At 43.8% G+C, this 24,225-nt stretch overlaps 1 protein-coding gene across 4 annotated transcripts in view; it reads right to left on the bottom strand.

The window, feature by feature from the left end:
• APC (APC regulator of WNT signaling pathway) overlaps nt 1-24,225 on the bottom strand; it is a 2,693,590-nt gene that overhangs the window by 2,300,131 nt on the left and 369,234 nt on the right. For 3 of the 4 annotated variants that reach the window (XM_044064201.1, XM_044064200.1, XM_044064205.1), the window contains one exon: nt 14,936-15,034. The gene's annotated coding sequence lies outside the window, so the exon portion shown is untranslated. Of the gene's footprint in view, nt 1-14,935; nt 15,035-23,159; nt 23,171-24,225 lie in introns of those variants that run through there. The other variant, XM_044064202.1, reaches the window with a different exon arrangement.

Raw genomic sequence — 24,225 nt, 5'->3', positions numbered from 1 at the left:
GAAAGAATATACGGTGAAGGACCAGATGAGAAGGCAAAAAAATGTGGAAAAAGCATAAATACAGTTGCAAGTACAGAAAACTTCTGGAAGAACCTCATGTTGATCAGGAATGAACGCAGGAATGGTTAAGGAGAGGCGAATTTAAACTAAGAGATGAAAGGGTAATATTGGCAGCCCACGATAGTGGGCTATGTACACAATGGTTTACAAAGCCCATTGACCATGTGGGAGAAACAGACAAATGTAGGTTTTGTAAAACAGAATTGGAAATAGTCATACACCTTGTTGCTGGTTGTGATATACTAATGGCAAAAGGACTGTATACTGAAAAGCATAAATGTAGCAAGACTGTTGCACTGGGGATTGTGCAAATATTATGGTAGTGAAATGGCTGAAAAACACTGGAACCATGAGCCACAAAGCATCACAGAAAATGATGAAGTTTATATCACATGGCATCATCCATTACCAACAGTTCAAAAGATAGATGCTAGAAAACCAGATATAGTGGTCCAAGAAAAGAAGACAAAAGTAGCATTAATCATTGAAATTGGTACACCCGGTGACTACAGTGTCTTGAGTAGAGAGAGAGACAGTCATAAAATATCAGGATCTGCATGCAGAAACAAAAGCAATGTGGAAGAAAGATACCCAGACAGTCCAACAGTAGTAGGAGCAACGGGTCTTATAAAAAAGAATCTACAATCATATTTAGATATGTTACCAATCCATGTAACCCCGTACAAATTGCAGGAGGAGTCATTACTGGGCAGACTGCAGGTGCTGCAAAGAGCACTTTTGGCTGATATCAAAGATTGAAGCAATACTAATTTCATGAACTTTAATCATACTTTGACTTAGGAATGGGGTCCAATCCTATCATAGCATCAGAAACCCAAAAGATTTGGGGAAATAAAGTCTGAAGCATCTGCGGTGACAGACTATTTTTGGAGTAGGGAGGGAGAAGGGGAGACCTCGATTTAAGGATATCTGTCGTCTCCACCAAGTGATTTCTCTTCTGACAAACCCCAGCACTGGGATCTGAAGAGATAAAGGGTGCTGATTCTGGGACCAAAGATATTTCAGATACCACTGTATCCTTCCCATGTAGAGTTTTGCCAGGGGTATCATGAGAATCACAGATGCCATGAGACACAAAATCCTAAGGTATTCCCTAGCAGTGACCAAAGTCTGAGTGGAAAATCTAAGAAACATATAAATAAAGATCTATTTTTTCCTATGAAACAAAAGCTCTTTGAACCAAGGTGTCTAATTGATATCCCAGGAACACAATCCTGTGTGAGGGAGTCAAGAAAGACTTTTGAATGTTCTTTTGGAATCCCAGCTTGTGCAAGACATCTCTCACCCAAAAGAGAGACTCCTGACATTTTGAAAGAGACTCTACAAAGACAAACAAGTCGTCTAACTATGGAAACGTGTGGATACCCAGTAGCCTGCAATGAGCTACAACTGGAGCTAGACACTTTCTGAACACTCCTGGTGTACTGGATAGCCTAATGGGTAAGACAGAGAAGGAATAGTTGTGCAATATCTTACCATAAACATAGATGTCCTTCTCTTCCATGCTGCAGTATTCTTAGTGTGGGATTCCCCACCTCAGGCGTCCCGAATGTCGGCTCCTATACAAAAGCTTAAGCCTGGTTGCTGTAGGTGTGTGGAATGTCACACGGAGGGCCATAAACTGGGGACCTTAAATGTGATGTCTGCATGCACAGACCTCAGAACTTGATAGGCCAGACAGACAGTCCCAAAGACAGTAATAAGTGATGTCAGGCAGAAGTGTCAAGTGTCATATGCTGGCTAGTCTGCTCTAGGTGAAGGGTATAAAAGCTATGTCCATAGTCCAAACTTAATCCAGCGGGTTGGAGGGAGGGAAGAAAAACTGCAGCATGGAAGAGAAGGACATCTATGGTTATGGTAAGATTTTACACAACTATTCCATGCCCTTCTATTCCTATGTTGCAGTATTCTTAGTGTGGCAAAGTACCACAGCTTAGTTAGACGGAAGGGTGGAGGTAGAAGTGGAAGATTCCAGAAACCCCTGCAGGATTGCTCTAGCAAAGCCTGGCCTGACTCTGGAGACTTGGTCCAGTTTGTAGTGTTTGGTGAAGGTGTGAAGGGTGGACCAGGTGGCTGCTTTCATAATGGATGCTGTGTCCAGCCCTTTGAGGAAGGCTTTGGAAGTAGCCATGCCTCTGGTGGAGTGAGCTCTCACCCCATGGGGTAAGCACTTGCCATGGTGAATATCAGAAGGAAAATGATTTCCTGATCCAACACGAAATAGTTTGTTTGGAGACTGCCTTGCCCACAATCCTGGGATGGAAAGAGACAAATAGTTGGTTAGATTTTCTGAAGGACTTAGTTTTGTCTAGGTAGAATCTAAGTTGTCTGTGTACATCCAAGGAATGGAGAATCCTCTCACTATTGTTAGTTGGAGAGGGGAATAAGGTTGGTAGGTGACTAGATTGATTTAAGGACAGTCCGTTGACCACTTTGGGCATGAAGGAAGGGTTAGAGCGTAAGGTCACCCTATCCTTGTGGAAGGTTGTGTAAGGGGGGTAGGCCATGAGAGCCTGTAATTCTTGACACTCTCCTAGCAGAAGTAATGGCCACCAACAGTACAGTCTTCCATGTACACAACTGTAAAGTAGCACTGCTAGTTGGCTCAAAGGGGGCAAGTGTTAGTTTCTCCAGGACAAAGTTGAGGTCCCAGGGTGGTGGGATGGGTCTTCTAGGTGGTCTGATGTGTAAGACCCCTCTCAAAAGTTTTACATCCAGCCAGGATAGCAAAGGGGGGGGTCTAGAGACAGGTTAAAATGGCTAAAAGGTGGACTTTCACTAAAGAGTAAGAAAGACTATCCTTAATGAGCTCACACACATAAGCAAGCACTAGGGAAGGGTCTGCTTGACTGGGGTTTGTGTTCTTATGTAGAGCCAATTTGGAGAATCTCTCCCATTTAGATAAATATGATTTCCTAGTAGCAAGTTTCCTGGCCTCCCTCAGGATTGTAAGCACGTCCTCTGAGTAGTGGTGGGATTAGATGTTCATCACCCAGAGTGTTAGTCATAACATCTGTTGGTAAGGATGAATTAAAGTTCCCTTTTATTGTGTGAGAAGGTCCATCTTGTGGGTAACTTGTAGTGATTGCCCTTGGCTAATGAGAGAATTAGGGGGAACCAGTGCTGCCTTGTCCAGTTGGTTTGTCCTTCCCGATTTTCAGTAGGACCTTTTGGATTAGTGGGAAGGGTGGAAAAGCATATAGAAACAGTCCCTTCCATGGAATGCTGAAGGCATCTACTCTCCAGGCAAGTGGAGTGTGATCCTTGCTGCAGAATTTGTTAAAGTGTCTGTTCTGGTTGGAGGCAAATGGATCCACTTAAGGAAGGCCCCACCGGTGGACAATGTCAAGAAAGGTCTCTGTTCATCATCCACTCGTGCTGTAGAGAGGATGTTCTGCTAAGAATATCCACATGGTTGTTGTTCTGAGAGGGGATGTACGAGGCCTGCAGGGACAAGGTATGCCTGGAGGCAAGGTCCCAAATTTGTAGAGTTATCCCGCAAAGGAGGTAAGCTCTGGTCTCTCCTTGTTTGTTGAGATACCACAACTCTGGTATTGTCTGTAAATATCTGAAGGGGGCCCGGTTGAAGAATAGGAAGAAAAGCCTCCAGTGCCAGAAGAATGGCAGTCATTTCCCTTACATTGATATGCATCTGAGTGCATGAATTGGGTTGGGGAGGGTATTTGGAGTGGTAGTCCCGGGTTGGGAAGGATTTGTTGAATCCAGCACCTTAATTCTGTTTTGAGGCAGGGGAGAATAGGAATTTGTTGCTCCAGGGAGTGTTGGTGTTGTGAGCACATGTTTTATAGGTACCATTGGAACTTCTGCATGTGCATTCTTGCTAAAAGAAACATAGGAATGGTGGCTGCCGTCAGTCCCAGGAGTTGCAGAAATTGCCTTGCAGATATCTGGGGGGGGGGGGGGCTAATAAAAGGTTTTGGAAGTGACTGGAGAGGGACAGGACTTTGTCCTGGGGAAGGAATGTCCGCATCAGGTCTGTCCTGATCCTGCAGCACAGAAAGATTTTGCCTTGCTGCGGAAGAAAGGAGAATTTGTTTAAGTTGAGGCTGAAGCCCATGTTTTGTAGAAGGGAGGTGGTGAACCTGAGATGATTTTGGAGGAGGACTTCTGTCCCTGCTAGAAGGAGAATGTTGTCTACGTAGGGATAGATTTGGACACCTTGACTCCTGTAGTAAGCAATGGCTGGGGCTAGGCATTTTGTGAATACCCTGGGTGCAGTAGACAAACCAAAGGGCAAGGCTGTAAACTAAAAATGAAAGCAGGGTCCAGTAAAACGTAAATATTTTCTGTTGGAGGGTTTTATGAAGATATGGAGGTAAGTCACCTTTAGATCTAGTGTGGTCATGAAGGCCTGGGCTGGGATTAAGGGGAGAAGAGTTTGAAGGGATAGCATTCTGAATAATGGAACTTTTAGGAATTGGTTTAGGAAGGATAGATCTAGTATAGGTCTCCAAGGCCCATCTTTTCTGGGGACCAGAAAGAGTCCAGAGTAAAATCCTTTTTCTTCCTGCCCTGGAGGAACAGGTTCTATTGGTCCTAATCTTTGGAGGTGTAGTAGAATGTGAGGAAAGAGGTGGATTTGATTTTTGGGTGGAAAGGGGATGGGCCTTGGGATGGGTTTTTCCTTCCAAGAAAGGAAGTATCCATTTTGAATGATAGTCAGTGCCCATTGCTCTGATGTGATGTTTTTCCAATAGGGGAGACAGTGGGGGAGGTGGGCTGACAAAGGTAGCATGGCAAGGCAGTCACGCATTGTGTGCATTTCTAACCTGAAAAGGCTGTCTAGGAGTTGGTTGAGAGGTAGCAGGTCTGGAGTAGGTTTGTCTTCTGGTTCCTCTGTGCGTGGTAGAGGAGGGGGTGCCACAGGAAGTTCTCCTGACAAAAGAAGTTTTTGCAGGATAATTCCAGTAATACTTAGGAATAGGGGACACAAGTAAATGCCTGATGTCCTTGCAGCTCCTTACTTTTCTCCTGCATGTTTTTGAAAAGCTCTGCAGATTGTTTGCCAAACAAAAGGTTATGTTCTAATGGAGCATCTATAATTTTAGTTCTGAAGTCCTCAGGGAGTGGTTGCATGCGAAGCCAAGAATATCTGCAGAGAACTGAAGCAGAAGCTGCAGACCTAGCAGAGGCCTCTGCGGAATCATAACTGCACCTAATGGAATGTCTTGCTACCTGTGAAGCCAGAGACAGTTCAGATGTTGTCAGATTTAGTAGGGCACTCAGGGGTGGCAGCCAGAAGATTAGAGGCTTGTGAAACAAGGTCCAGGGTGTTTTCTAGATTTGACCTGTCTACCTGATGAACCTGGGCATCTTGGGACAATGCAGCAATTGCCTCATGTACAAAGACAACCCTCTCCTCCTACCACCCAACACTACAACCTGTGAGAAATGCACTTGTATAGCCAAACTGGAAGCAAAGCTCTCTTCACCCAAGTCTGGACTAGACAGTCAAGAGGAGAAGGTAAACACTTGCACCACACTACAATCACATAGTCCCTTCAAAACCTACACCATCAAAACAGACACATAGAAACACAAAACACACACCTACATTTGCGGAGGCTTTCAATAAAAATCTGCTCAAGCAGCAGAGACCTCCAAAGCAGAAACGCAAGCAACCTCCACCCCCCAATACAACCCAAATGACACATAGCCCACAAACTCAGTGTGCCACTCAACCACAGCCCATAAGGCATAACAACGTACTCAACACTCTAGTCATAGGTGACTCTACAGTCAGGCACACTGATGTTCCACTCACCAGGCTAAACAAGGAAAAAGTTACAGTCAGCTGAATGTTGGGTGCCAAGATCCCCAACATAAGGCACACACTCAGGTCACTCCACAACAAGTAGAAATATGACTCTCTCATTGTCCACGTTGGTGTGAATGACCTGAGACGTACCTCCCTGGACTACATGAAAAAACACATGGAGGAGCTCTCCGATCTTGCAGCCCAGGCAGGTATGACCCTAGCCCTAAGTATCATCCTGCTATCACCCAGAATGATACCACAGTACAAGGACAAAATGATCGACTTCAACAATTGGCTAAGCTTCTGGTGTCATTCTAAGGGGATCCAGTATTTGTCTGCATGGGATGACATGATCGACAGACCATAAAGCTTTGCCAGAGATGGCCTGCACCTGTCACCCTTGGGATTCCGGATACTGGCTAAGGCTCTTGCCACTCCTACAGTGCCTTTTTTAGGCAAAGTTCAAATGACAAATTCACCACCATAACAGGTACAAGCAAGCAAAATCTGAGGGTAGTGCTAACTCAATGCTAGAAGTCTAAACCTCAAAATGCATTCACTTGAGGCACCCTTTAAAATGGAGAACATTGACATCTGTGCAGTGACAGAGACCTGGTTCAAGGCTCCAGAGAGCACCCCTGCATTACCAGGCTATAATTCATACCACACCTTTCAGCCACCTAACCTGGACAGAAACACTAAAGGCGGAGGCGTGTCCATATTCATTAAGGGTATCCACACCTCCAGGCTAGTTGCTCAGCATAATGCATCCGAAATTATCCAAGTGCAACTAACTCTGGGCAATGACCGCAACAATCCAAATTGTAACTTGCTACAGATCCCCCACTATGCCCCAGGATTCCCTCTCCTCATTTCTTGATACAATGTAAAATATTAGAGTACAACCCAACACCCTCATTATGGGCGATTTTAACTACCCCACCATTAACTGTGAAAACTACTTATGTACAAACTCTTTTGCTCAACGTTTTCTGGAATTCATAAATTTCAATGCCTTGGATCAACTTATCCACACACCTACCAGGGGCAGCAATATCCTAGACCTGGTCATTACCAACATGGGTGACCGGTGCTCCACACCAGAGGTCAATTCCTCGTTGGTCAGATCCGACCACAAGCTAATCACCCTAGACATCCACATCCCACCCCCACCACCCATTAGGTAAAGCACCATAAAAAATTTCTCCAAAGCCAACTTCACGAGTCGCAAACTTCACGACACCCATGCAGACGGGCAATAGAGGTACGACTGCTGAATCCAATATAAATGCACTTTATAAGCACTTACATGAGTGCATGGGTCGTGCTATCCCTAAAAGAACCAAGATGCTATTCTCCAAAACAGGAAGCCAATCTGGTGGTCCCCTGCCATAAACAAACTCTACAACAGAAGAAACTGTTGCAAAAAAAAAAAAAAAAAAAAAAAAAAAAAAAGCAGAGTAAAATCCCATGATTGGAGGAACTCCCTGGTAAGCCTCAGTAAGAAGCTGAGATCCCTCATAAAATCCTTCAAAGCTAGTTACGAAAACAAAATCGCCACTGAATCTAAAGACAACCACAAAGCATTCTATAGCTATGTCAAGAATCTCAATGACAACACTCAGATCTGCTCTGAGTTGCAGCACAATGGCACTAAATATACAGAACCAACTGATATTGCCAACATCCTGGCAGATAGGTTCAGTGCTAACTTTACCCCTCTCTCACCCCCTAAAGGGCCTATCTCTATACTGGAAGAATGCAAAGTTCCTGCAATCACGGCTGCACAGGTAAAAAAACACACTCTCCAAAGCCAAGAACACAGCATCCATGGGAGCTGACAACATCCCAGGCTGCGTTCTCCATGAACTACAGAATGATCTGGCACCCCACCTAAGCACCATATTCAATCATAGCCTCACCTCAGGCTTTGTGCCCACTGAATGGCACACAGCGATGGTTATCCCACTCCACAAAGGTGGAACCACTATAGACCCCAGGAACTACCGCCCCATTAGCCTAACAAGCCTGTTCTGCAAGGCCATGGAACGTAACATGGAACTTACAAACAAAGACATTGGTAATCTCCAAACTCTGGACCCCACCCAGTTCAGATTTGTAAAAGGCAGATCATGTCTCCTAAACATGACAGACCTCTTTGAAGCAGTCACCAAAGCTGTAGATGAGGGTAAGGAGGTTCACACACAGCCTATCTAGATCTCGCCAAGACTTTTTACACCATCCCCCACTCTGGAATTGTACATAAACTCACTAAACTAGGTATAAATCCCTATTTCACAAGATGGGTTGCCAACTGGCTCACTGACGGAACCCACACTGTGAAAGTAGCAGACTCCAAATCTGACTTCAGATCAGTGATAAGTGGAGTACCACAGGGTTCAGTCCTGGACCCTCTCCTGTTTGGTATCTACTTTTCTGAAGTACAGGCTAACTCAGAAGGTCTTTGGCTAACAAAGTTCACAGATGACTGCAAACTAGGAGCCATAATTGAAACTCCTAATGATGTGGACATCCTACAAAAGGGCCTCACTGAGACAGATGCCTGGTGTCAAAGCCATGGCCTCAAGTTCAGTGCCAAAAAGTGCATTGTCATCCCCTTTGGTAAAAACTCTGTATCCATGAGCTACCACATAGGTGGTAGTCTACTTAACAATGAAAGTGTGATAAGAGACCATGGGACACAGGTGGACAGTAGTCTATCCTTTGATAATCACATCGCCACAGTAGTCAGGAAATCCTTCTACGTGGCACACCTCATCACAAAATGTTTCTCATCCAGGAAAAAAAAGAGGTCACTGTTCCCCTCTACTCGTCACTCATTAGACCTATTAGAGAGTACAAAGTCCCTTTTGGTATGTACCTCACAAGACATCTACAACAATTGGAAAGGCCGCAGAAATACCTCACAAAGAGGATTACTGGCCTCAAACAGATGCCCAACATAGATGGTCTAAAAAAATTCCAGCTTTACTCCGTCGCATATCGCCTACTCAGAGGCGATCTCTGCCTAACATACAAAGCTATGTCAAACCCAGAGCTGTTGGACATGCTCCACTTAAAGAAATCCCAATCCCTCCGAGCTACATGCTCTGGGGACCTAAACCTTGTCACCACAATAAACAGAACATGCTGGAGGGATATATTCCTGTCCCAGAGACTTCCCATACTCTGGAACAAACTACCTATCTATATCAAACAAAGCTCCTCATTAGCACTCCAGGAAAAATCTTGATGATTGGATGGGAAAAGGAAATTCACCCCGGGGATCACCTCTGTGGCTCTGACAGGGGCACAGGAAAATAATTTTCTTGGTGGCGAAAGCCAGGGTACCTTTTTGGCTAGGCATATATAGGCCCTAGGGCCAATAGCCTAGCACTTAACTATGAACCATGTGTGTATGTCTGGTAATTGATAGTTTGGAAGGCCAAGGTGGAGGAGGTGTATACTTTTATCACAAGCCTGTCCATGATTTTGCTATCCTTATCAGTTGGCAGAAGAGATGCTGAAGGAATCAGTCTGGTTTGCTTGTCAGGAAACACAGCAATTACTGCAGGGTATGCCGGGGGAGGGGGGGGCTTAACTAAGAATTTTTGCTCATCAGGCACTTTATAAAACCTGTCCAGTCTCTTAGGTGCAGGTGGCTCAGAGTCAGGATTCTTGGATGCAGAGGTGAAAGCATCCAGATAGGCAGGTAAGACAGGTAGGATGGCTGATGGAGAGGGCGATTCCACTTGAAGGAGTTCAAAATACCTTCCTCTGCGTGTCAGTCATTTGGATAGTGTCCCATTTGAAGTATTCCTTAATCTTAGTAATTGTTTCACCAAAAGTAATATCCTCTGGTGGGGGAGTCCCCTTCAATGGATTCCTCATCTGGGGAATAGTGTTCCATTGGAGAGGCAATCTGTGAAGCAGATGGACTCTCCAGAAGAGTAGTAGTAAGGTTCTAGATCTTCCTCTCCTTCTTGGATAGTAGGCAAGGGGAGAGAAGTGGCAGAGGCAGGCCTAGGACTAAGCACTGGAATAGTGAAGGGGGAAGAGGTTGTGGGCCTAAGAGCCATAAAAGCGTGCATTAAAGAATTAGTAAATGACTGCCAGTCTGGGACTCCTTCAGAGGTTGGAGTCAAGTGCTTGTTTTTTTGTTTCCACTTAGAAGGCATAGATCTGGGAGAAGACCTAGGTTCTGGGGCCTGAGATTCAGGTAATGGCATCTCGGTCAGTCATCCAATCGATTCTGGTTCTCCCTCGACATCGGTAGGGACCGACGTCTGTGCTATCATCGTGGACACGCAGGCCATTACTTCAGAGGCGGCTTCCTCAGTGGGAGCCATTGAAGTAGACAGTTAAATCAGATGTCCCTCAACCCCTAGATTGGAAGCTGGCAGGACGTCCGATGGGAGAGAGGCAACGGAGGTACGCCTGGAAACTTTGGTCTTTTTCTGTGGTGGTTCAGTTGGAATAGCCAATTCGGGATCCATCCTAAGCACAAGCTTTTTGCATCGCTGGTTTTCTAAAGGGCGGCCAGATGGCTATGAAGGGTCTTCGGAATAAGAGATTGGCAAATGGAACAAGCAGTATGGTCGTGTTCCTTCCCTAGACAAAATACGCAATGGTCATACGTATCTTTATGCGGTACCTGGCGCCCGCAATGGCATTTGCCCTTCATAGCTGACATTGGCTAACAATAACTGCAGCTAACCAAGCTCAAGCAAAAGAAATGAAAAATTTCCCCAACAGGGTACTTAACATTTTTAGAAGTCTTTGAGTTTAGGAGTGAAGCGATCAATGTAACATCATCTGCAGCTGAAAAAGTCTGAGGTATGTGCGTGCAGATGTCACATTTAAGGTCCCTGGTTTAAGGCCCTACGTGTGATGTCCCACGCACTTAGAGCAACCAGGTTTAAGCTTGTGTATAGGAGCCAATGTTCATGTCGCCTGAGGCGGGGAATCTCACACTAAGAATACTTCAACATAAGAACAGAAGAACACCTGATAATGTGACCCAGACAAAAAACCTTAAGAAAAACACCTGAAGTCTGGATGAAAAGGAATGTGATAAGAATCTTTTAAGTCTAGTGTTACCAGGAAACTTGAAAGTGGAAGACAATGTAACAGGTTGTGAAGTGACATCATTTTGAATTTGGACACAATCACAAACAGGTTTAAGAAAGAAAGATCCAAAATTGGCTTTCAAGCATTTTCTTTCTTTGGGAATGAGAACATCCTTGAATAAATCCACTCCTCACCAGGGAAGGAGGAACTGGTTCTATCACTCATTGGGACAGCATGTGATGATGAAGTGAAAACAAAAACAATCTAATCTGCAGAATGAGGAATGACCCCCTGGAAAGGAGCAATTTCCTCCCACCGCCACCTGTAACTCTGATGAATGACTGTGAGAACCCATCAGTCCGAACTATCTGTTGCCAAAGAGAAAAATGGAGATTCAGACTTTCTGGAAGAAAAAAGGGTCAGGGTGGGAGGGGGTCAGAAGGTCTCTTGAATAATCAGACTTGGAGTGTCCTTGGTTTCGGAAGGTTTGAGACTAATGTTTGGTACCTCCTTGTCACTTAAAGATCTGTTTACCTGAATTCTGCTGAAACTGTTTATTCTGTGTTTTGCAGAAACTGTATGAGGAGAAAGAAAATCCCTTGAACAGTTAGGGATAAAAAAATCTTAGAAATTCCCTGGATCAACTTGCCCCTTTCACCACACTTTTACATCGCCTCTAGAGCAGCGGGCCAAACACAACCTCTATCTAAAGGAGAATGTAAAATCAATTTTTTTATCATTTGGGAGGTTCTGAGAATGCAGCCAAGCAAACCTCCTTAAAACCATACCGGTGGCCATAGCCCTGGAAGAAGTATCAACAGAGTCATTGCAGTGTGTGTACGAGTAGTGACCTGTGCAACAAAAGAAACAAAGTTATTTATAGCACATTTTTCTTCACAAGAGAGAACTGTAAATAAAACATTCTTCCAACTGTCACAATATGTGATAATAAACTTTAACATACAAGCCTGACGATTTAAAATTCAAAACAGCAGAAGTATACACTTTTTCCACATACCCATCGATAATTTTCCCAGCCTTATTAGTTAATTCCAGTCCTACTCTTTCTAAGTGCTTAGCAGTAGAGGAGTCAACTAAGGGTATAGCCGCTGGGTCAGGTATGGGAATAGTGTATAAAATGTTAAAAGACTGAAGAACTCTACACATTCAATCTGCCTTTTTAGGGACAGTTGGCTGACTATTAGGCAGGCAGTAACACACACATCCTCTAAAGCAGACAGGGCAAGAGAAATTAATGTAGGTTCTGGAAAATCCTTCTGTAACAACTCATAGTATTTTGAGGGACTGAGAAACCTCACTGTTCACCCACTGAAAACACTGGGATAGTCTAGCAATCGTTATAGAGAAAGGAATCCCCATGAGGAGAATCTGAAAGTGAGCTCTCCTCTGAGTCTGAATCGGACATCCGAGGACAAATCCCTGTATCTGTCCCCGCACCTTCCCATTCAGATTCAGAATCAGAATCTTGAATCTCTTCAGGAAAGGAGGCATCCCTCTTTCAATTATTGAAAGCTACTCTACAAAAAGGATCAACAGCCTGAATCAAACCCTCAGCCAGTCCCAGTACACTGCCCCTATCAAAAGAAATCTGAGGAGGAGTAGATACATGCTGGTTTTCAGTTTCTTTTTTAACAGGAAAAATGAGGCCAACTGTGTTACTAAAGGCAAACTCTGCTTCCCCGGGGATGGGCACAGCATTCTGACACAAGAATATCTTCCCTGTTCCCCTCTCCCAGCACTGACAAGAGTGGTTCTTCCTTGCCTATTGAGGGGCCCCAACAGCTGCAGAGGATGTGGTTAACCCCCAGGTCCATAGTGGCTGTAGGTGCTATAGCAGAGGGATCTGGGGTAAAAGACGAGTGGTCTGAAGTACGACAAATGGCCACCTGCAGCTGAGGCAAAATGCTAGCCTGCTGTGGTGGTAAAGGCTGTTTGCTTAACTTTTTCTTTTTGTGGATGGGAGGAGGACTGACAGTGGCAATGAATCTGTTTTATGTTATGGTTAGGCTACAAATGATGCATCTATCATGCGGAAAACGAGTAACAATGTTAGTAAAACTACCAGTCCATTTTTTTACTTTTGACAGGAAAACACAGCAAAAAGTGCTTTCCAACACTGTGGCAGTCCCACAATGTTGAAATAAAATATTTTTTGTGGAGAAATTGTGCATTAGTTCACACTGTTTTTAAACTGACAGAAACAATGAGTGCTCCATTTAAAAGTTCATTACATTCTGGAGACAGTCCTTTAAAACACAACACCCCTAGCTTTAAAATAACTTCCCTGAAGAGAAAAATAAGAAAACGTCAGTAAAAAATGAGAAAATGGAAGTTCCCCTCAGTCAGGAGTAATAGCTTAGTGTTATCCATAGCACCGAATTACCTTACAGGAGTTACACAGCCATTTTATATTTGAGCAGTCCTTCAGCATGAATAACTATAGTCTACTTCCACATGGCAGCAACAAGATTTACAAAGCAAGGTATAATGAATGGCATTTTATTTACAGCTCTTACACTGCTAGTGTGGTTGAAGAGGCCATATGTCCTAAGCTTCCAAGACTTAAAGGATGAATTAAAACTCACCTTCTTTGCTATTAAACTTGCGTGTATAAACTTTCCACATAAACTGTTTAGGAGTATTTACAGCAAGTTTCTTTCAACAATTTCTTGCATGACAAGGTAAAAATTTATATTCTTGACCTAAAAGCTGACTGTAGTAACTAGAATAAGGGTAGTTTTATTTTGTTTGTAGGATCAGCTCAATGAATCCCCTTTCTACTGACCCATTTTTCCAACATCATAGCAAGTTCCCTATGAGACCATTAGTTCTGGAGGCAAGAGTTGTGTGTTAAGGAGCAAGCCACTCTGTATATCATGTGGACTGTCCCAACCCCACTCTTTAGCAGCTGGATTGCTCTGTTATGGATGCCTTGTCAGGTGAACACATACTTACACACATGTGCAACTTCCCAACCAAGTGGCACAACACTTGCGGCACAAGCACATTAGGCTCTTCATACTACAGGTAATATACCTACATTCCTGTACCAGTTACCCACTTGGTAAGACCCCCTGCCCGAATGGGTAAGCTGGCACAGGCCACCTACTCCCATCCTCCTCCCCCGCCTGTGCTTTCCAGCTCCTGTATCCACAGTTAATCTTGGGTTGTCTGGGGTTCAGACAGGGCTTTATCCATCTGTTTTACAGGGCCGGGACTGCGCAGGGACAGAATGTTGAAGTTAAACAATATTTTGGTGTGTGTTTACCATATCACTGTACTGATACAACGATTAAAAATAATATAATTAAAATAAGAAAAAAATATTGCACTAAACAAAAACATTCTAAAAGATTTTACTTTAAGTGAGGAAGGTGGCCAAAATTATAGTTATGCAAGGATACATAGAAAAGCAGCCTACTAAATAAATGAGAAAAACCTATTTCAATGTGTTTCCCCATGTAAACTCCCACTCAGCAGGTAACCCTTCTTAATGAAGGGTCAGTAGTAACTCCAACATGGTATGCATGCTACCCTAAAAGTACTTATGAATTACAGCACCCATACATATAAAGACAACAGCATAGGTGACCAGCATACACACTCTTCATCAAGCTTGCACTGAGGTTGCTACATGCAATTTTTAACACTTAATTTACTCTTATTACTTAAATGTGCATCTATCCTCCAACAAAAAACTGACCACATGCATACTCTACAGCAGCAATGCTTTACAAGACTAAATTTATACTATATAATTTATAATTAAGAGCATCTGTGTAATTACACTGCAAACTGAAAAGTCACCTTCCCAAACACATTTTCAGGAACCACTGCATGCACTGCTACTGAGGAGAAAGGCCACAGAACACATAGTAGACAAGTAACCCCAAATCTTTTTTTTGTACAGCAACCGGCAGCTTAATTCATATACTGTGATTATCTCAATAACAGCATTTCTTTTACTTCGCTGTTCAAACTTACTTTTTAAGCTGATCAGACCTCTACTGTACTTCTTTTGATTTCCTGGCTTCATGCCATTTTCATATCAGTAACAACCATAGTAGCTTGAAGTCAAGTTTACTGCAAAATACAAAAATAAAGAATTGCAACATGAAGACATTGTTTTCCAAGTATGCTAAAATCCATTAACGTTACAAATTAGTTAAAAATGTAAATAGTTAATTAAGGCCAATCTAACACCAAATGGGATATGCTAATTCAAGTGCCAAAAGGGAAACTGTCCAGGCTTAAAAAGGCATACAAGGGTGGGTAGCTAACCTAGTACTTTCCTACAAACCCATTTATTTTATTTGACATTTCTTGACAAGGATAGTCCGACTGAACTACTGCCCTTTTGCAGCAGAGGCCCAGAGAGAAAAGCTTCATAGGTAGGCACTAGGCTATCGGCCCTTCGGCTTATACAAGCCTAGCCAAAAAGGTACCCTGGCTTTTGCCACCAAGAAAATTATTTTCCTGTGCCTCTGTCCAGCAAAGCCACAGAGGTGATACCCGGGGAGAATTTCCTTTTCCCATCCAATCATCAAGATTTTTCTTGAAGAGTGCTAATGAGGAGCTTTGTTTGATAAGATAGGTAGTTTGTTCCAGAGTATGGGAAGTCTCTGGGACAGGAATATATCCCTCCAGCATGTTCTGTTTATTGTGGTGACAAGGTTTAGGTCCCTAGAGCGTATAGCTTGGAGGGATTAGGATCTCTAAGTGAAGCATGAACAACAGCTCTGGGTTTGACATAGCTTTGTATGTTAGGCAGAGATCGCCTCTGAGGAGGCGATATGCGACAGAGTAAAGCTGGAGTTTTTTGAGACTGTCTACGTAGGGCATCTGTTTGAGGCCAGTAATCCTCTTTGTGAGGTATTTCTGTGGCCTTTCCAGTTGCTGTAGATGTCTTGTGAGGTACATACCAAAAGGGGTGTTGTACTCTATAATGGGTCTAATGAGTGACGAGTAGAGGAGAACAATGACCTCTTTTTCCTGGATGAGAAACCTTTTGTGATGAGGTATGCCACGTAGAAGGATTTCTGTCTACTGTGGCGATGTGATTATCAAAGGATAGACTACTGTCCACCTGTGTCCCAAGGTCTCTTATAACACTTTTGGTGTTAAGCAGACTACCACCAATATGGTAGCTCATGGTTGCAGAGATTTTACCAAAGAGTATAACAATGTAGTTTTTGGCACTGAGCTTGAGGCCATGGCTTTGACACCAGGCATCTATCTCAGTGAGGCCCTTAATTATGGCTCCTAGTTTAAAGTCCTCTGCGAACTTCGCTAGCCAAAGACCTTCTGTGCTAGCTTGTACTTCAGAAAAATAAATACCAAACAGGAGAGGACCCAGGACTGAACTCTGTGGTACTCCACTTGTCAATGGTCTGAAGTCTGCTACTTTCACACTGTGGGTTCTGTCAGTGAGGCATTTAGCAACCCATCTTGTGGCATAGGGATTTATACGTAGTTTATAGGTTCATACTAGGCTATCTGCCCTAGGGCATTTACAAGCCTAGCCAGAGTGTGTTTGGCTTTCGCCACCCATTTTAAAATGAATTTTGCTATGCCCTTTTTCGAGGTTAGTACATTGTGCATCTGTCTAACAGTGACACAGAAATGATACCCGGAGTAAATCTACGATCTCCCATCCACTCATCAAGATTCCTCTTGAAGAGAGTCAATGAGGGACTCTGCCTAACCTGGACTGGGATTTTATTCCAGAGTGAAGGGAGCATCTGGGTTATGAATCTGTCCCTCCAGCATGTCCTATTTCTTTCAGTGCTGAGGTTCAATTCTCTCGAGCGCGTAGCTTGATGGGATTTGGATTTTCTGAGGTGCAGCATGTCCATTAATTCCGGGTTGGACATGGCTTTATACGTCAGGCACAGATTGACTCTGAGCAGGCGGTATGCCACTGAGTAGAGCTGGAGTTTCTTTAACCGGGCAGCATATGGCATCTGTTTGAGCCCTTTGATCCTCTTGGTGAGGTACTTTTGGGGTCTTTCCAGTTGCTGCAGGTGTCTGGTAAGGTACATCCCAAAAGGGGCATTTTACTCACTTATGGGCCTGATGAGGGATGAATAAAGAGGCACAATGACCTCCCCTGATCTAGATGTGAATCCCTTCATGATTAGGTGGGCTATATAAAATGATTTTCTAACCACTTTGGCCACGTGGTTGTCGAATGAGAGATTGCTATCAACTTGGGTCCCCAGGTCCCTAATTACTTCTAACGTACTTAATGGGTTACCATCTATGTGGTAATTTGTGGGCACTTTGTTTTTGCCGAAGGGGATGACTATACACTTTTTGGCGTTTAGCTTGAGGCCATGGCTCTGGCACCAGTTGCCTGTTTCTATAAGACCCTTTTGTAGCATGCTTGTGTCGGCTGGAGAGTCGATAATGGCGCCCAGTTTGCAGTCATCTGCGAACTTGGTCGGCCACAGTCCTTCCATGTTGGCCTGTACCTCCGAGAAATATATACCGAACAAGAGAGGTCCCAGGACTGAGCCTTGTGGTACGCCACTTGTAACTAGTTTGGAGTCTGACATGGCTCCAGCAATTCTAACTATGTGGGTTCTGTCCTTGAGCCAGTTTGCAACCCATCTAGTGACATAGGGGTTTATGTTGAAGCTGGTGAGCTTATCTCTAATGCCCGAGTGGGGTATTGTATCGAAGGCTTTTGCGAGGTCCAGGTAGGCTGTGTGGACCACCTTCCCCTCGTCAATGGCCTTGGTGACTGTTTCAAAGAAATCGACTAGGTTTAAGAGGCAGGATCTGCACTTAAAGCCGAACTGAGTAGGATCCAGTGTCTGTAGGTCCCCAATTGAGGTCCATGATGATCCTTTCCATAGCTTTGCAGACCAAGCTAGTCAGGCTTATGGGGCGATAGTTTCCAGGATCTGTTGAGTCACCACCTTTGTGGAGAAGGACCACTGTTGCTGTACGCCACTCTTTGGGTACATATCCTGTAATAAGGCTGAGATTGAACAGTAGTTTTATGTTTGGGTTTAGTTCTTCTTGGAGTTCAGTTCGCAGCCCGGGACACAGTCTGGTCCCATTGATGCTGTGTTTTTTGCTTTGGAGAGGGTGTCTCTTACCTGAGCATCTGAGATGTCAGGGGGACAGCACTCTGCTGGGATAGATATTTGCCCTTTTGTTGGGGAAGGGGGGGAGAAGTTTGCGCTGAACCTGTCAGCTAGGATGTTGGCAACGTCTGTGGGTTCGGTGTATTTTTTTGTCATTTTGGACTAATTCTGAGCATATCTGGGAATTCCCACCTAAGTTCCTAACATAACTAAAGAAAGCCTTGTGATCATCCTTAGTGTCCTGTGCAATTTTTCTCTCGAAGCTGACCTTAGCAAAAAACTATGGGCACTCATAAAATCGTCTAATACTGATCAGAGATGCCTTCCCTTTTTGGGATTTTGCTCTATCATGTAGTAAGCTTCCTCCTTCTATTGTATAGTTTGTTTATGGCTAGGGTCCACCAGACAGGACGCCTGACTTTGGAGGATTGGGTCTTGGTTTTGTTTGGGATTGCATGATCCATGCATTCCTGAAGGTGTTCATAGAATGTGTTTATAAAGGATTCTGCGGTCTGGGCCGTATTTTCCACAGGCCCGGGGGCTTTGAAGGATTCCACCTTGGTTTTGAGGAGTGTGAAATTTGCTTTAGAGAAGTTTTTCACTGTGGTTTTCTGGGCAGGGGCTGGGGTCGGGATGTGAATATCTAGTGAGATTAGTTTATGGTCTGATCTTACCAGTGAGGGATACACTTCTGGTCTGGAGCATAGAGTCCCCATGTTGGTGATGATCAGGTCCAGTATGTTTTCCCCTCTTGTGGGAGTGGTAACAAGCTGCTCCATAGCATTTGAGTTTATAAATTCTAGGAACCCTTGGGCTAGGGTGTTGGAGCTAGAGTAATGCTCCCAGTCTATGTTTGGGTAGTTGAAGTCGCCCAATATAATGGTGTTTGGAGAGACCTTCATATTTTCCAATGTTCTCAGGAAGGCCGAGTGGGGTTCCTGGGTTTGGGAGGGTGGTCTGTAGCAGGCTATAAACGGGAAGGCAGTTTTACCCACTGTTAGTTGCACATGGATAATCTCTGATGCTTCGTGCTGTGCCACCAACCTGGAGGTGTGGGTATCTTTGACGAATATTGATACTCCTCCTCCTTTTGTGGTTCAGTCCAAGTTTTGGGGCCGAAAAACATGGTATGAGGTATAACCTGGTAGTGCTGGGGTGCTCTCGGCAGCCTTGAACCAGGTTTCTGTTACTGCACAGATATCGATGTTCTCCATGCTAAGGAGAGTTTTGAGTGCATGCATCTTGAGGTTTAGACTTCTGGCATTTAGTAGCATTACTCAGTTTCTTATCCCTTGTGATACCTATGGAGGTGGGTTTGTCTTTTCAGCCTTGCCTAAAAAAGGCACTATGGGGGTGGCAAGAGCCTTTGCCAATATCCGAAAGCCCAGGGGTGACAGGTGCAAGCCATCCCTAGTGAAGCATCGTGGCTTGTCGAGCATGTCATCCCAGGCTGACAGGCATTAGTGAGTTTATCTATAATTCCAGAGTGGGGGATGGTGTCAAAATCCTTGGCGAGATCTAGATAGGCTGTGTGAACCACCTTACCGACATCTATGGCTTTGCTGACTGCTTTAAAGAAGTCAATCAGGTTTATGAGACATGATCTGCCTTTTACAAACCCCAACTGGGTGGGGTCCAGAGTTTGGAGATTACCAATGTCTTTGTTTAGAAGTTCCATGATGATAAGTTCCATGGCCTTGCAGACCAGGCTCGTTAGGCTAATGGGGTGGTAGTTCCCGATGTCCTTGGTGGCTCCCCTTTTGTGGAGTGGGATAACCATCGCCGTGCGCCATTCAGTGGGAACAAAGCCTGAGGCGAGGCTATGATTGAACATGGTGCTTAGGTGGGGTGCCAGTTCATACTGTAGTTCATGTAGAACGCAGCCTGGGATGTTGTCAGGTCCCATGGATGTTGTGTTTTTGGCTTTGGAGTGTGTGTTTTTTACCTGTGCAGCCGTGATTACAGAACTTTGGATTCTTCAAGTATAGAGAAGGTCCCTTTGGGGGGTAAAGTTAGGAATTAACCTATCTGCCAGGATGTTGGCAATATCAGTTGGTTCTGTATATTTAGTGCCATTGTGCTGTAACTCAGAGCAGATCTGAGTGTTGCCATAGAGATTCTTGACATAGCTATAGAATGCTTTGTGGTGGTCTTTAGAATCAGTGGAGATTTTGTTTTCGTAACTAGCTTTGGAGGATTTTTTGAGGGATCTCAGTTTCTTACTGAGGCTGACCAGGGAGTTCTTCCAGTCATGGGATTTTACTCTTGTTTTGCAACAGTTTCTTTCTTTTGTTGTAGAGTTTGTTTATGGCAGGGGACCACCAGATTGGCTTCCTTTTTTTCAAGGATAGCATCCTTTTTCTTTTAGGGATAGCACGATCCATGCACTCATGTAAGTGCTTACAGAGTGCATTTGTGTAAGATTCAGCAGTCATTCCACTATTGTCCATCCGCATGGGTGTCATGAAGTTTGCCACTTCTGCCTTAAGAAGTGTGAAGCTGGCTTTGGAAAATTTTTTTACAGTGGTTTCCCTAATGGGGGTGGGGGCAGGATGTGGATGTCTAGGCTGATTAGCTCGTGGTCGGATCTGATCAACGAGGAAATTACCTCTAGTGTGGAACAGCGGTCATCCATGCTGGTAATGACCAAGTCTAAGATACTGCTGCCCCTGGTGGGGGTGTGGATAAGTTGATCCAAGGCACTGGAATTTATGAATTCCAGAAAATACTAAGCAAAAGAGTTGGTACAGGAGTGGTTTTCCCAGTTAATGGTGGGGTAGTTGAAATCTCCCATTAGTAGGGTGTTGAGTTGTACCTTAATATTTTCCAGTTTATCAAGAAATTAGTTGTGGGAATCCTGGGCATGGTGGGGGATCTGTAGCAAGTTAAAATTTGGATTGCAGTCTTGCCCAGAGTTAGTTATATTTGGATAATCTCGGATGCATTATGCTGGAGGTGTGGATATCCTTAATGAATATGGACACACCTCCACCTTTAGTGTTTCGGTCCATTGGTATGAATTATAGCCTGGTAATGCATGAGAGCTCTCTGGAGCCTTGATCCAGGTCCCTGTCACTGCACAGATGCCGATTTTCTCCATTTTATGGACTGCCTCAAGTGAATGCATTTTGAGTTTAGACTTCTAGCATTGAGTAGCATTACCATCAGATTTTGCTTGCTTGCTTGTACCCGTTATGGTGGTGAATTTGTCATTTGAACCTTGCCTAAAAAGGCATTATAGGGGTGGCAAGAGCCTTAGCCAGTATCCGAAATCCCAAGGGCGACAGGTGCAGGCCATCTCTGGCAAAGTATCTTGGTCTGTTGATCATGTCATCCCAGGCAGACAGATACTGGATCCCCTTAGAATGACACCAGAAGCTTAGCCAATTGTTGAAGTCAATTATTTTGTCCTTGTACTGTGGTATTATTCTGGATGATGAGAGCTCCTCCAGGTCTCTTTTCATGTAGTCCAGGGAGGTACGTCTCAGGTCATTCACACCAACATGGACAATGAGAGAGTCATATTTGTACTTGTTGTGGAGTGACCTGAGTGCATGTGTTATGTGGTGGGTCCTGGCACCTGACAGGCAGCTGACAGTAACTTTCTCCTTGTTTCGCCTGGTGAGTGGATTATCAGTGTGCCTGACTATAGAGTCACCCATGACTACAGTGTTAGGTATGTTATGCCTTATGGGCTGCGGTTAAGTGGCACACTGAGTTTGTGGGCTATGTGTCATTTGGGTTGTGTTGGGAGGTGGAGCTTGCATGCATTTCTGCCTTGGAGGTCTCTGTTGCTTGAGCAGATTTTTAATGAGAGCCTCCAAGAATGTAGGTGTGTGTTTTGGTGGTGTAGGTTTTGGCAGACTATGTGAGGAGTGTGATGTGGTGCAAGTGTTTACCTTCTCATCTTGACTGTCTAGTCCAGTCTTGGGTGAAGAGAGCTTTGCTTCCAGTTTGGCTATATAAGTGCATCTCTCACAGGTTGTAGTGTTGGGTGGCAGGAGGAAAGGGTTGTCTGTGTACATGAGGCAATTGCTGCATTGCCACAAGATGCCCAGATTCATCAGGCAGACATGAATAAACACCGGGAGCTGACCCTTAGACATGCCTGGATATGTGCTTATTTATTAAGTACTAAAAACAGTTATTCTCTAGACAAGTGAGGAAAGTTGAGTGCTGTATTAATAGAAAAACTTCACAATTACATATCAATTGCAATATAGAAACATACATGATAAAAAAATACATGACAATAGAGAAAATCTCCAAAATTCGACAAGAATGATGATACAGAAACAACAGGACTAGTAAATTCAAGTTAACATACAATCAGAGTCCAAGGTAAATGAATTGCATTGCTTAGTTCACAATATGTACACGATAGATACATTTCTGTAGTAAAATAAGTTGTATGGAGAAAATCACTGTGTCAGGGAGACGAGGAGTATAGTGAGAGCAAAGTGTCAAATTTAGACTACAGTAACCTTTAATGACCATTTTTGGAGTTTCAGAGAATAAGGATTTGATAGGAGTGAAAGAGTAGCATGAAAGCAGTTTACTAGAGGGACAGGAGATTTAGTTGGTAAGGATAAGAGAGGGGAGGTAGAAGAGGCAAGTCTGAGGAGGAGAGGAGTTAGTAGAGAGGTACTGCAGTATGGTATGTTAAGATATTTAGTGACTGTGTGAGGTGAGGCAAGAAAGTTTAAGAAGGGGTGTTTATATGGCATATCCAGGTACTAGTTAAGTTTTTGTGCATGTTTTTGAAGGGTTGTGAATTATTACTGCTTCTAATATGATGCTCCACCACTGGCCCAGTAATCAAGGAGCCTCACTCCTCACCACTAGCACCAGTGGGGGGTATACATTGGGAGGATGACAGGTACACATACGGTGGTTCCAGATTCAGCTCTCTGGATCAAGTGCAATTTCCCTTAAGAGTACACACAAACCACAGTCAATCTGGGGCCGGTTTCTCCCTCTTTCTCAAGTTCTCCAATATGACTCCCCACTGGCACAGCTATAGAGATGAGATCAGCTGAGTGGCCAAGCCAAGACCTCCAGCACCCTCTCAGTCCAACCAGTGGATTGTGTCCCTGCCCAAGCAGCTACCACACACTCTTGGAAATTTGTGACACACACACACACACACACACACACACACACACACACACACACACACACACACACACACACACACACACACACCTGGGAAAGGCTGGCACAGGTTTACTAGCTATGCCCCTTATGCTCAGACTATAAGGTAGTTACTACTGCCACCAGCTACCTCTTTATCAGCTACTTTAAGGCAGGCACTTAACCAAGGGCGTCCAATCTTACTGTGTAATGTTACTATCAATGCAAACAGTAGTTTGACCAAGAACAAGGCTATTAGGAGTGGCCTACACAGTGTCCCAAATAATTATGCAAGTACTCTCAGAGCTTAATACATCTAGACAGACCAGCCACAATGACAAGTTTAAATATATTGAATAATGAATAATAAAAGAACAAGACAATACAAAATATACCTTTACAGTAATATCAGAGTTTAAAATCACAGGAAATATTTAAAACAACATTGCCGGACAGTCTCAAATAAATAAAGAAAAATGTCTAAATTAAGCTCTGCTTTATTCCTGACTATATCTAAAAGAACTATACTGTACCCTACACTTACTTAATTAAAGCAGCAAGGCAGATGTGGTGAATACATCCTCTAGCTGATGTTGTCAGGTCAAAGACAGAATACAGATTGCAGAGTCTCTCTCAGAGTTCTTAAATTAATATCTCAAATATTACTACTAGGAGAGCTTGCAGAATGACATAATTTCTTGTCCTCTGACTCTACCCCAGAAAAAAACCCCACTGCTGAAAGCCATCCGTATTTAGCATCTGCCTGTGAAAATACATACAAAGGGGATTTCCCTCAGACCTTTGCAGATCCTGGAAGTCATAAAACAATAAAACACTTTGAAGACAATACATAAAACTTCTCAGCACAGACATTGTGCCTGTTTCTGCACTGAAACTGAAAGATAACAACATTTTATTGTGTGGGATAAAGTAATTTAATTTCAACTATTTTTTCTGAAGTTAACCTTCTGTATCCCAGTTTCCATTGTTAAAATATATACATTAAAACAGTTACAAAAGTGTATGTAAATTTCTGTTATTTTCCAG

This window comes from Protopterus annectens, chromosome 2.part2 (genome assembly GCF_019279795.1).
Source record: "Protopterus annectens isolate FY-2018-M chromosome 2.part2, PAN1.0, whole genome shotgun sequence".
Taxonomy (NCBI): Eukaryota; Metazoa; Chordata; order Ceratodontiformes; family Protopteridae; genus Protopterus; species Protopterus annectens.
This window is presented reverse-complemented; position numbering and strand designations above follow the sequence as displayed.